This window comes from Gobio gobio, assembly GCF_949357685.1.
Source record: "Gobio gobio genome assembly, chromosome: 1".
NCBI lineage: Eukaryota > Metazoa > Chordata > Actinopteri > Cypriniformes > Gobionidae > Gobio > Gobio gobio.
The window spans coordinates 54245384-54257578 of record NC_137097.1 but is presented as its reverse complement, the minus strand read 5'-3'; the positions used below and the strand labels follow the sequence as shown (position 1 = coordinate 54257578).

Here is a 12195-nt window from a genome sequence, read left to right as displayed (position 1 = left end):
TTTTTGCTACAATTTGCCATGTCAATAAAAAAATAAAGCTAATTGTCACAAAATGCCGGGGTTTATTTTATGTAAATCCAAAAGAAGGCAACACGATATAAGACCAGGCAGAACAATAATAATATTAAAACAATATTAATAAATAGTATATAAAAATAATTATAATAATACTAACATTAATAATATGAAGATACAATAATATAAATTAAATAAACTATTATTTAAAAGGTTATTTATGACACCATTAAGGTCCTATATAGCACTTTTTAAAGCATTGTTCTTTATGGGACCTTATAAAAAGGATTCTATTTAGCACCAAGAAAGGTTCTGATATTTTTACAAGCCACAGAACCTTAATTTGGTACTGTTTAGAACCATTTTTCTTAAGAGTGTAGAAAAAAAGCAATACTGTTGCTCAATACTGCCACTGGTCAAATATGTCCCCTACTCGGAACTTCAATTGCCATCTTGGTTGAAATTGCTTTCTAGACAGTAACAAAAAACAACAACAACAACATATGTGGCCTTTGGTTCCGCATGAGCATGGGAAAAACATAATTTGTATTATGTTCATATTCGTACTCCTCTCCCCTACCTCTTCTTCTCACTTGATCTAACTACTTCTCTCCTCCCTCAACTCTCCCCTATGCAATAACAAAGCTTGATGAGCTGAACATTTTACAGTTCTGTATAATGTATTAAAAAATAATTTAATTGTAAACATCCTCACTCAAAAAAATTATTCAAGCCCTTCTTAGATATGACACATTTATATTGTGTTCACTTTATTTACATATATCTAATTAGGGTGAATACCTATATTTAATAAGTCTAACCTAAAATATATAAACAGCTTCATCTATGAGATTTATTTTAATTCGATTAACTCAAATTAATTTGGGCTTTGGAGCGCGCCATTTGAGACAATTTGGCACATAACAAGCTCAGAGAATGGAACAGAACAAGCTCACGGTGAGGCCACCATTTTCTCATCTGGTGCTGCGAGGACTGTTAAGGCGAATTCCTTATTGGTAAGTATTGGTTTTTTGTAGTTAAGAATTTACCTCACTGTCAAATAATGTGTATATCGTAATTCTGAGTGAAATATGCTACAGCTGTGAAAGTTATGCGAGGTGGATTGTTCAAAGTGCTTGCGATCGTTTTGGCGCCTTTTACTTGTTGCTGCCACTGAATTGGTGCATTGATTTTGACCTGATTAACACGAAAAATAACAAATTTCGACATATAAGTTAATCGTGTACGTGAGATGTTCAGTATTTCTCAATCTCCAAATGACTTTAAGCCCTGTGCGGGAAAATACACGAAAACACGATCCAAAATGTATTTTATGGATTAATGTATGATCCCTTAACAATACCCCCAAACCTAAACATACCAATTTTATACAGAATATAAAGAGAATAACACGGAAATGCACAGAATGTGATGGAAAATGACGATTTTAATAACAATATAGCATTAAAAAGATATTTTGAACGGCTAATCCTACACCTAAGTTACCTAAACCATTTATTATAAATAAAAGCACAACAGACAGACCAGTGTAACCTTAATCACAATGATTTATTTATTGCAAAAATGTCAAAAGCGGTACCAAGAGTAGTTCAAATGACGATGTGTTGCAGTCGCAGTACTCTCTGGTGGTATATAATAGATTTGTATGAGCACTGAGCAGCTGTAAATTATTAATAAGTGAAAATATTAATCCGGCTTCAGTCCGTGAAGGCGCGGTTTTTCCATTTTTCAAATACAAATCAACTGAAACACGGCATGTCACAATCTGTGACAAAGCAGGCGAGAGCCAATGAGCGTTCGATGTCACTGCCGTAAATCATGTCGTAACGCTTCATGAGGGCGCGTTTTTTTTATTTGAAATTTGAAAACATCCCAATGTGCGCGGGATTTGGCATTTACGGTCGCTGATGTATGGAGATGAAGATAACTGGACAAAGGGCTGAATTTGGATCTGTTCCACGCAAACGTATGGATTCTAAAGAGTTTGATTACAGCGAAGTAATAAAATTTATGTGTTTTAAGAATTTATGTTTTGTTTTTGTGTATCTTATGATCGACATTTCCCATACAGACTAATCCGTGGCGCTGCGCCACAGAATCAACACCGGCCGCCATATATTGCGAGTCGTTATATTTTTTTTAACACTATTTACAACATGCATATTCGTTCAGCTGCAGCCAGAGCCGTTGAAACGACATGCTCTGCTCTCATATCTTAGGGCGGCGCGCGCGGTCCATACATTTGAATGGATACACAACAACAGCTTCACTAATACTATTCAGGTATTTGCAGCAATGTTTGGTAAACAGTACAGCATAGTGTGCATTGATTATTACGTCAACCACATGTACAGTATTATTTTATTATGTAGAGTGATGGAGATACAACGTCGTTAATGTTTTTCTTGTATTTAGCCCTCGGTATTCCTTAATCGTTCACACTCATACTCATTTATGGTCAAATGTGACCATACACCTTTTTTCAATTAAATAAATGTTCTATATTTTGGTTTAATAATATTTATTGAAAAATTTTAGGAGATATTTTGGTTCTAAATAAACCTAATATTTATGCAATAATTATGGTCCATTAATGACCATATAATTATTATAATTTTTTTAATTCTAAAATTTTTCTTATTTATATTACACTTTTGTAGTATTTAAGGTTAAAATAGAGAATTCCAATGCAACAAGGCAAATTAGAGTCATTTTGTGGCTGGAAAAAGAAAAAAATTTGTAATGCAATTACCCACTATAGGTACCTGCATGGCTCTTTAATATAATACATATTTAGACATGATCAAACAATAGATTTCTTTAAATGTGAAATTGTACAACGTTAATAACTTGCATCCTAATATTTTTAATTATACTTATATAAGTGAATATTAATGAATGCAAGCTAATATAATTTAACCCAAGAAAAGTTTAAAATAGTGCTAAAAAGGCAAACTTATTTTTCCTTATATGTACAGTAGGCTATATACATATGAATTGATACAATTCATCCTCCAGGTCCTGCACATTCTTCAGTTTTCCAGCATCTTTTGCATATTTGAACCCTCTCCAGCAGGGACTGTATCATTTGAATAGGATTACATTTTTCTTATTTTGTTTAAATATAATTTTTTTTAAATTTAGTACTGCCCTTCGGAAGCAACAGAAGATACTTACATGTTTCGTGGAAGACAAATTAAGTACAATTGACCTCGATCTTCAAATTCAGAAATCTCAAAGTCATACAGTCACTGCTGGAAAGGGTTAAAATATGCAAAAGATGCTGGAAAAGTAACGAATGTGCAGGACCTGGAGGATTTTTCTGAAGAACATTGGGCAGTTTAACCGCTCAGTAAACAAGGGACTCGTGAAGAACCATCACAAAACATAAAAACAGTCGTAGATCATCCAGGTAACCATACACATGCAGTATTAAAGGGTTAGCTCACCAAAAAATACTAAAAACACATTTGAAATAGTTCATGTGAGTTCAGTGGTTCAATTTTTTTGAAGCGAAAGGAATACTTTTTGTGTGCCAAAATAACGACTTTCAACAATATCTAGTGATGGGCCGATTTTAAAACACTGCTTCTTGAAGCCTTACAAAGCGAATCAGTACATCAGAGCGCCAAAGTCACGTGATTTCAGCAGTTTAGCCGCTTGAGGAGATCCGAATCACATTTAAAATTGGCCCATCACTAGATATTGTTGGCACACAAAAAAATTATTGTCGCTCTACAATATTAAGGTTGAACCACTGCAGTCACATGAACTGTTCTAAAAGTTTTGTTCTAAAAGTTTTGTTCTAATCAGTGCAGTTTGCTGATTACTTTTGAAATAAAAAGGGTACAATTCAGCTTGGCTTAGAGTGTTTTGTGTTTTTGTCCAGGCCATTGAGGATGCAGAAAAGGACATTTCAAGCACCGTCATGGGGATTTACACATTGCATAGAGATTCTTACACACCACACACACATAAAAAGTACAAATGTGTTTATTTTTGATACACTTACCTTTTTTTCTTTCTTTTTTTTAATGGAAAACTAAGTGAACGAATACATGTATTTCTACTTAGTGGTTCTAGTGTTTTCTAGTTATACAAAACATGGTAACACTTTACAATAAGGTTGTATTAGTTAACATTAGTTAATGCATTAGTTAACATGAACTAACCATGAACAACACCTCTGTTCAGCATTAGTTAATCTTTGTTAACGTTAGTTAATAAAAATACAGCTGTACATGGTTTGTTAATGTTAGTTCACAGTGCATTAAGTAATGTTAATAAGATTTAAATAATGCATTAGTAAATGTTGAAATTAACATTAACAAAGATAAATAAATGCTTTATAAGTGCAGTTTGTTATTAGTTCGTGTTAACTAATGTAGTTAACTAACGAACCTTATTGTAAAGTGTTACCCAAAACATAATAGTTAAGTTTGTTTTGACTTTTGCGTCGACCGATTCAGCCCCGCAAACCTGCGGACATGCAGTGGAAATATGCGCTCATCCCAGAAGAAGATGATGTCCCGCTGGCACAGGCCTTACCAGGGTTTCTATTGTGCATTACCATCCCGGTCCAGCTCCACCAGCGTCTCCCCTTCTCAGCTCAATGAAAGTGTAGAAATGTGTTTCAGCTGTTAATTTAAATTTCTGTTGTTTTTGATGTTTATTGTAGGCCTATGAATAGTTAAAAAAACTATTAGATGAAAATAGGTAAAAAGTACTTTAAGTAATGTATAGAGCAATTTATTTTCATTTCCACATTTTAATTTACATGACAAGAAAATATATGCATGAACATAATGAATTTCTACAAATTATAACTTGCATTACAAAAATAAACAGAATGTACAAAACAACCTCTCTTTTATTTAGCCTACACATTTCAAGTTAACGAAAATTAACTATAGACAGCAATTACTTGGTTTAATTTACAAATAACTTGCATAAAATAATAATAATATAGAGAAATTGTTCTGTGCATCCCGGCCACGACTTTACATTCAGCCTTTGGTGGAGCAGTGCATTATCTCCTTTTTTGCTCTTTTTTTCTTTTATCTTTCTTATTTCTGCACTTTCTTTAAATACAAATTAGATCTGCGCGGGGCTGTTTTTTCGTCCCGCAATAAGATCTATTAAGCACCGCACCCTCCCGCTCGCGCTTCAAATTCACTCCGTGCTCTGCTCACGTGCTATAAATTATTTTATTCCCGACCGATCCAGCTAAATTTAGATTTCGTTTCCAGAATCTCTCTTTTAAATGTCCTCTACAGAAAGAGAGAGAGACTGGGGATAACAGAAGTAAGGCTATGTTGGCCAAGCAATCATTTATTTATTTTTTCTTATAGGCATACTGCCAACACCTAAAATATGTCACAGACAAAAATAGGCTAAATCAAATACGACATCTGTCACTCAAAACTATAAGTCTGTCACATGGTGTTTTGGTGTTGGTTCATGTTTCATGTGTTTAGTTCATCAAGTTTACTGTCATGTTTCTAGTTTAGGTGTGTTCGACATCGGCTGCGGCTGGAATCAACTGATCGGCGAGAGTAGCCGCGTGCAGGCGGGGAGGAGCTGCAAACACAGACGTGAAGTCGGACACTTTCTGCTTCTCGCGGTGACGCTCGCGCTGTGTTTGCACACTTTATCAGCTGAAGTGAAATAAATGCAATATTTGGCAATACACAGATGTTTCAGAGACATTATTGTCATGTAATACTTTATGCACTGCTTAATACAGCGTGTGTTTTTACAAGAATAAAGTTCAACATATAAGCCTACACTATCAATGAAGTGGGGTCTATGTTTTTAATCAGTTATATTTTGATAAACATGACAATATAACAGCGCGACTACATGAAAGGAGGTTTTACTGTTATAAAAAACAGATTTGTGCGCATTAGTGGAGCTGAAGGTTTTAGAATAAACACGAAAACACGTGATCGCTGTCATGCGGTGAATCTGGCCAAACGTGGAACGGCTGTGTCGTCATCAGAGCCCGTGCAGCCTCATGCAGTCGCTCTCGAGAAACTGCACCGGCTGTAATCGCCGGCTGCTCTCGAATCGCTCTCGCGGCACTTTGTTGACATACGTCACTGTCACGTGGCGTCGGCGCTGCCTCAAGTCGGACAAAATTTCTAACCGGCATGCACTGCTTCAAGTCAGCCGCCGATCGGTCTGCGCATCGCTGGGTGAAGTCGAACAAGCCTTTTGTCTTGTCCTTTCAGTTTCCTGGTTTTGTCATGTGTTTCATTGTCATGTGACTCCCATGCCCTCATGTGATCTTGTGTCTTGTCCTGTCATTGGTTCATTGTTTATCACTGTTCACAGGTGTCACTTGTCTTGTCATTAGTGTGTGTATTTAAGCCCTCATGTTTGCAATGTGTCTTTGTCTGTTATTGACGTGGTAACCCGTTGGTGGTGAGTTTTGTTTAGCCATGCCATGACTTTGTTTTATGGTTTGCCAAGTCTTTGTTTTAAGTTTTGTTAATAAATGCTGCACATGGGTTCAAAACACTTGCCTCCAGTGGATCTACTTGTTACAAAGTCAAAATGCAAATAAACGAAAACTGCTGACTTTACTGCAAAATAAAGTATTTTATATGAATGAATAAATTAATGTCGCTCACTGACGACATCCCGTTCTCATCAGTCTGCGTATAAATGACACGACTTTACACTTTCCAAGTGCGTGTAATGCATACGCCAAAGTCCAATTTTGCGTGCATATGATACGCCAATCTTTCCCATTAACTTCAGTGGAGAGCTGATGCGTCCAAATACCACGCATCATCTTTAACGACAATGACGTCACCAGCGAGGCTCATTCGCCCAGTTCACCTGATGCTCGAACATCTTCAAACAGGTAAGTAAGGGCAAGAGTATTCTTTTGTAATGAGATCATGGTGTTAACGGGATTATTTTAATTATTTCAGTGTTTGTAGGCCTACATCACGTTACATGGGGTGTGCGTTCAAATGAGTTGTTAGTGGAATAGTGGGCTGCACAGTTATCCCAGCGGGTAGCCTAACATTGACATTAGCCTAAGCTAACCTGTACCTGTTGCAGATTTTTAAATAAATAAATCTGTAAAAAAAATAATAATAATCATGCTGTCTTCAGCTTTTAGACATGGCTGATGACAGCACTACAAAAAAAAACGATTTTTTGGCGCGCAAAAAAACGGATTTATTTTATTTATTTATTTCCAAATTGTGGGCAAAAAAAACTATTTAACGTTACTGTCTTCCGCGCCTGCAGAAAAGGCATTAATGCTTGCTGCATCTATACATTTGCGGGCCGTGAACACATTACACGTGGGTGCGGACCCCGAGAGGTAACCTTAGGGACGTCGTTAGGCCTATTTTAGGGGGGCTGAAGCTACCCCAAAATGTTCCTAAGCCCCCCTAAATGATAATAAGAACAACAATAACAATTTGATTTATCAATAACCGTATCCTCCTCATTCATATTTAGATGCAACAAATTATATATATCCAGCTACAAAAAAATTGCCGAAAAGTCGGTATTTGGACAGATGTACAAAGATTCCTTGTCCTATTAAGATGATCGCGTCTCGTTGGTGAACTGTGGCAGCTTTCAGAGCGTTGCAGACCGGAGCGCTCCTGCAAGAAACTGCCTGGAGGATTCATCTCCGTTACCAAGGTTATAATCGTTAACGAAAATGAACGAAAAAACGAAAACTAGGTGGGTTGTCGTTAACTGAAATAAAAATAAAAACGAGGCATTACAAAAAAACGATAACTAACCAAATCTATAATGTGTTTGGCAAAACTAGCTAAAATAAAATGATGGATTAAATGTCCTAAGTTTTTGTCTTTATCAATGTATTTCATAGAGCAAATAACGTTCCGCTGCATCTCCTTTCCCTGCGTCTCTCGCGCCCCACACACACACACCCCCACGCGCGCGCACGCACACACACACACACACACACACACACACACACAGCCCGTGCTCACCGCCGTCTTCTTGAGAACGAGTGTTCGACGTTGAAAGCAAGTTCGCGAAAGGTTGGTATCTCGTGAACACCTTTACACAATCACACATTAAAAAGTGGTATAAAATATTTTTAATTCAGAATATAATTTTGTCAGTGAGTTAATGTCGACCCGAGAAGCGATTGCTATTTTAGAAAGTTAACTAGTCGCAAGTTTGAGGTAAAATGCACTTGGGTTGTCGATGTCAAAACACTATATAAGCTGTGATTCAAATATTAAACAATGTTATCTCATTAGGCTATTGTATAGGGTAAATTTAGTATAGGGTGTGAAAACTGCACAGCTGTGTTATTTGTATAGGTTTAGCTCAATTTTAGGTTTAGCGGTAGGCTATATTTGTATTTTAGGGTTGAAAAAAAAATGGGTTGAATACATGCGGTTCTGTGTAATTAAATAGCATTCTGTGGACAACTTATCTTATATAGAGAGGAATTAGATATAGTATCCTATTAACTTTTCATACATTTACATGAGCAGACAGACAATATAATTCATTGCTTATAGTAACTCATCAGGAGCAAAATCTGACCTAAGTAAATTCCCCAATCAGCTTTGATGTGTCTAAAAGCTTACATTACAGTAACTTTTCTTTAACAGAGTAGAAATGGAAGAAGAGGATATGTCTGTCACGTTTTACTTCTTAAAATCTTGGTTTATTGACTGGTTGTTGACGTCAGTGTAGCTCTAGATGTGAGTGCAAAGATTTTGCAAACGCAAGTTACAAATACCCTGGGGGCTAAGCCCCCCCTGTATTCCAATCCTAGTGACGTCCCTGGCTGACGCCAGATCAGTATTTCGGATCATACGGCCTACATTCACTATACAAGCCGATCTGAGATCTGATAGAATAACGGGCACGTTGGTATAATTCAGGCAGGCATTACTAGTTGCTTGCAGATGCATGATACAGTAGGGTTGGATTAGGCTCCTATTCCCGGGATTTTTGACTTGAAATAATACAAAAATATTATTATTGTTACAACCAGAAGTTTAAAATCTGCATTTTCCTGCCCCCTTCATGGCAAATATTCAGAAACCACTATCCTCTACCAGAACATTTAAAATTTTAATCACGCTTTACCCTCTCAGATCTAACTGACACCTTATTTATTTTTTGTTTAGTACAATGTCAAGTGGACATAAGAACAAATTAGAAGCTGTTCTTCTGCTCGGGGATGCATTTGTTGAAGGGATACAGGCAAGTTTCATTCTTGTTATACAGAAATGTGTAAAAAATTTACTTCAGTTAGTTAATACCTATGTTTCACCCATCTATGTTTCATTACATGCTATGTCCATAAAGAAACGTAACACAGAGTCACAAACTCCGAAGCCTGAAGTCACAGGACGGTCCAAAGTGACCTGGTGGAAGAGGGACAGTGATGGGCTGCGTGTGACCACCAGCAAACGGAGGAAAAAAGCTTCCTCTCCTGGTTAGTGTCCATCTTACAAAATTAATTAAAGAAAATGGTAGTGGAGAGTGATGACCTGTGATTTGGATTAAGTGCTGGTTTGACAGTACTGTTGGTACTTAATATTCTGTATACTTATAATGATTATAACATTATAATGCCAAATACATTAGGTTTGATAGTTTCCATGTTGAAAGTTTGCCAAAGGTTTCAGTGTTTATTTTTGTATATCTGGCAAAGAGTTCGAAAGAATTGTTCTAATCTGTTTTTTTTTTTCTTCCAAACAGTTGGTACTTCTCCATGTGCTAGTTCCTCCATCCCAACTTCACCATGTACTAGCTACCAATATCCTGGTAAGTAGAAAAACTTCTAGAGTTAAGTTAAAAGGAAGCCTCTCATTGTACCTGCACTTTTGCTATGTTTAGTAACCAGCCAGCTAACAATGTTCCTTCCAAAATGCTACTGACAGCCAGCACATACACATAATCTTAAGGGTCATGAGTTTGATTGCCCATTTTCAACTATCCTTTCGCTATCACTGGACTGTCCCTGTATTAAAAGCAATGGAAATTCCACAAAAGAAGTCAGTGATAGTGGAATTGCAATGTTGGATTTCTGTTATGTTTGTATTTTTCTATTTCTCTTTTTGAAGATTGCAATATGCAGAGGCTAAAGGATCTTCTACAGGATTCAGAGAGCATTGATGGGCAAGATTTTTCTCAGCAGACACCATTGTCCAGTTGGTCTCAAAGACAGAAAGAGGCCCAACAATGTTGGCAACAGGCGAGGCCACAAAACATTGACAACTTGTTGTCTGCTGAGAACATCTTCCAGATGACCTGCAATCACTGTCACGTGAAAGAAGCCATCATCCGTTGTGGGGAATGTTTGCCCTCAGAGTGGTTTTGTGCTGAGTGTGATCAATTGGTACATAAACACCACACTCTGCACAGTAGGCAAACCAGCATGTTTGGATTTTATCAATACATTCCTCCAACAGAGTTTGTGAAACTCCATGATGGCAAGTACATCGTCTGTGAACAAGGTTGGTGTCTCTTCTTCAATTGATTTGCCTTTTTTCCCCATAACAGACAACATTAGTAAATCATGCATTATATTTTCGAAGTACTTGCACACAATCCAAACATTCTTTAATGTCATCCTGATGGTCTTTTGCTCTTGCAGAGTGTTTGCTGCCAACAGCCTTTCCTCAAATTATATGATCCTGTGACACTCGTGATGTTGACATCTCTGTTGGTAGATCCGTCATACTGGTTTGCATAAATGGTAGGATTGCGTAAAAAATATTGTTTATCTAACACATTAGTTCCTTGTTATTTATTTGTCTTTCATGTGCTCTCAGGCCGTTACAATCTTCACGTTCCGGTGCTAACATGTAAACATTGCAATAAGCAATGGGCTCCAGAAGTTGGTGACTTTGTAAGGAGTGGTTACTGGCCCGCTACCATGCAAGCACAGACACTGTTCCACCAAGATCTGTTCCATTCCTTTGAGGCTATGAAGACAACAGCTCCAGGAATGTCAGTGAAAGCCTTCACAGCAATGTTGGACCAGAGAACAAAGCAGTTTGGAAGAGTGAGTTAAAATGTGAAGATGAAAGACAAAATGCCTTTATTTTTATTATTAATATTATTATTAAAGTAGCTATAAGGCTGGACAATATGGCAAAAATGGTGGTTGAGTCAGTGCAGGGTGTAACTTTAAATATACCTACATATGTAGTTCAAGGTCCACAAGTGGCTAAAGTATTTCAGATTTCTGAAATTAACTGAATTGAAGACCATACTAGACAGCATTGTCTTTTGCATCCTTATTAGATTTGAAAAGTTACATTGACAAAACATAAATAGGTTATATTGTAGTCTATTGTCATTGAAAGCTGTACTAAATTTGTTTATTTCAGACTGGCAATGTGAATGCAGACACTTTTCAGAGGAGCTTTCTGCAATATGTGTACTGCAACTCTGAAGTGAATCAACTTCTGGGAAAGGAGCCATTTGTCTGTCCAGCCTGCAGCCCTGAAATGGTGGCTGTTTCAGTGGATGGCAACAGAAAACTCTACAGGTTCCAGAAAACAAACCAGTGAGTTTTGTGTGCACATTAAAAACAGCCAATGTAGTTAATGTATGTACTTGCTATTAACATTATCATCATAATATAGTTCTAATTTTGTTATTTCACAATAAGCTGTTAATACTGTAGCTTCTGTATATATCTATGTTAGGCTTTGTAACCTTGTTTTTAAGTGCCATATAAATACAATAATTTCTTACTACAGTGGTTATCCAGAATTAATTTTCTTGTAGGAGTGAAGAGCCCGGGTTCTTTGATGGAGTGTTTTTAGCCCAAGACTCTGAGGTGTCCAATTTTGTTGAGGAAGTTCGGGGCGCTGTCAAGAGTGTAAGTTTTCAATCAGGCTGAGCAACGGGTATCTCATGCCTTCTTAGATGTTTGGAGTCTTTGATTTTGTGTTGAGATGGCAATGGCAGGGTGCTGAGGTTAGCGATGCAATCAAACTTTCACAAAGAGTGAAGTTGTAGCTGCATGGGGAAAAAAAAGCTAGATTCTAATCTAGGGAGTTACAGATGGAAGATGGGTCAGGCAATTAAAGAAAAAAATCTTGACTGTAATTGTTGGTGTGTTTGATCGTACATCCCTGCTAGTTAATGTTCTTGAATTAACTACTCTGACATGTTGAG

At 36.9% G+C, this 12195-nt stretch overlaps 1 protein-coding gene across 50 annotated transcripts in view; it reads left to right on the top strand.

The window, feature by feature from the left end:
* The window catches only part of ighd (immunoglobulin heavy constant delta), a 784237-nt gene that overhangs the window by 621411 nt on the left and 150631 nt on the right, over positions 1–12195 (top strand). The gene's annotated exons all lie outside the window — the stretch shown is intronic.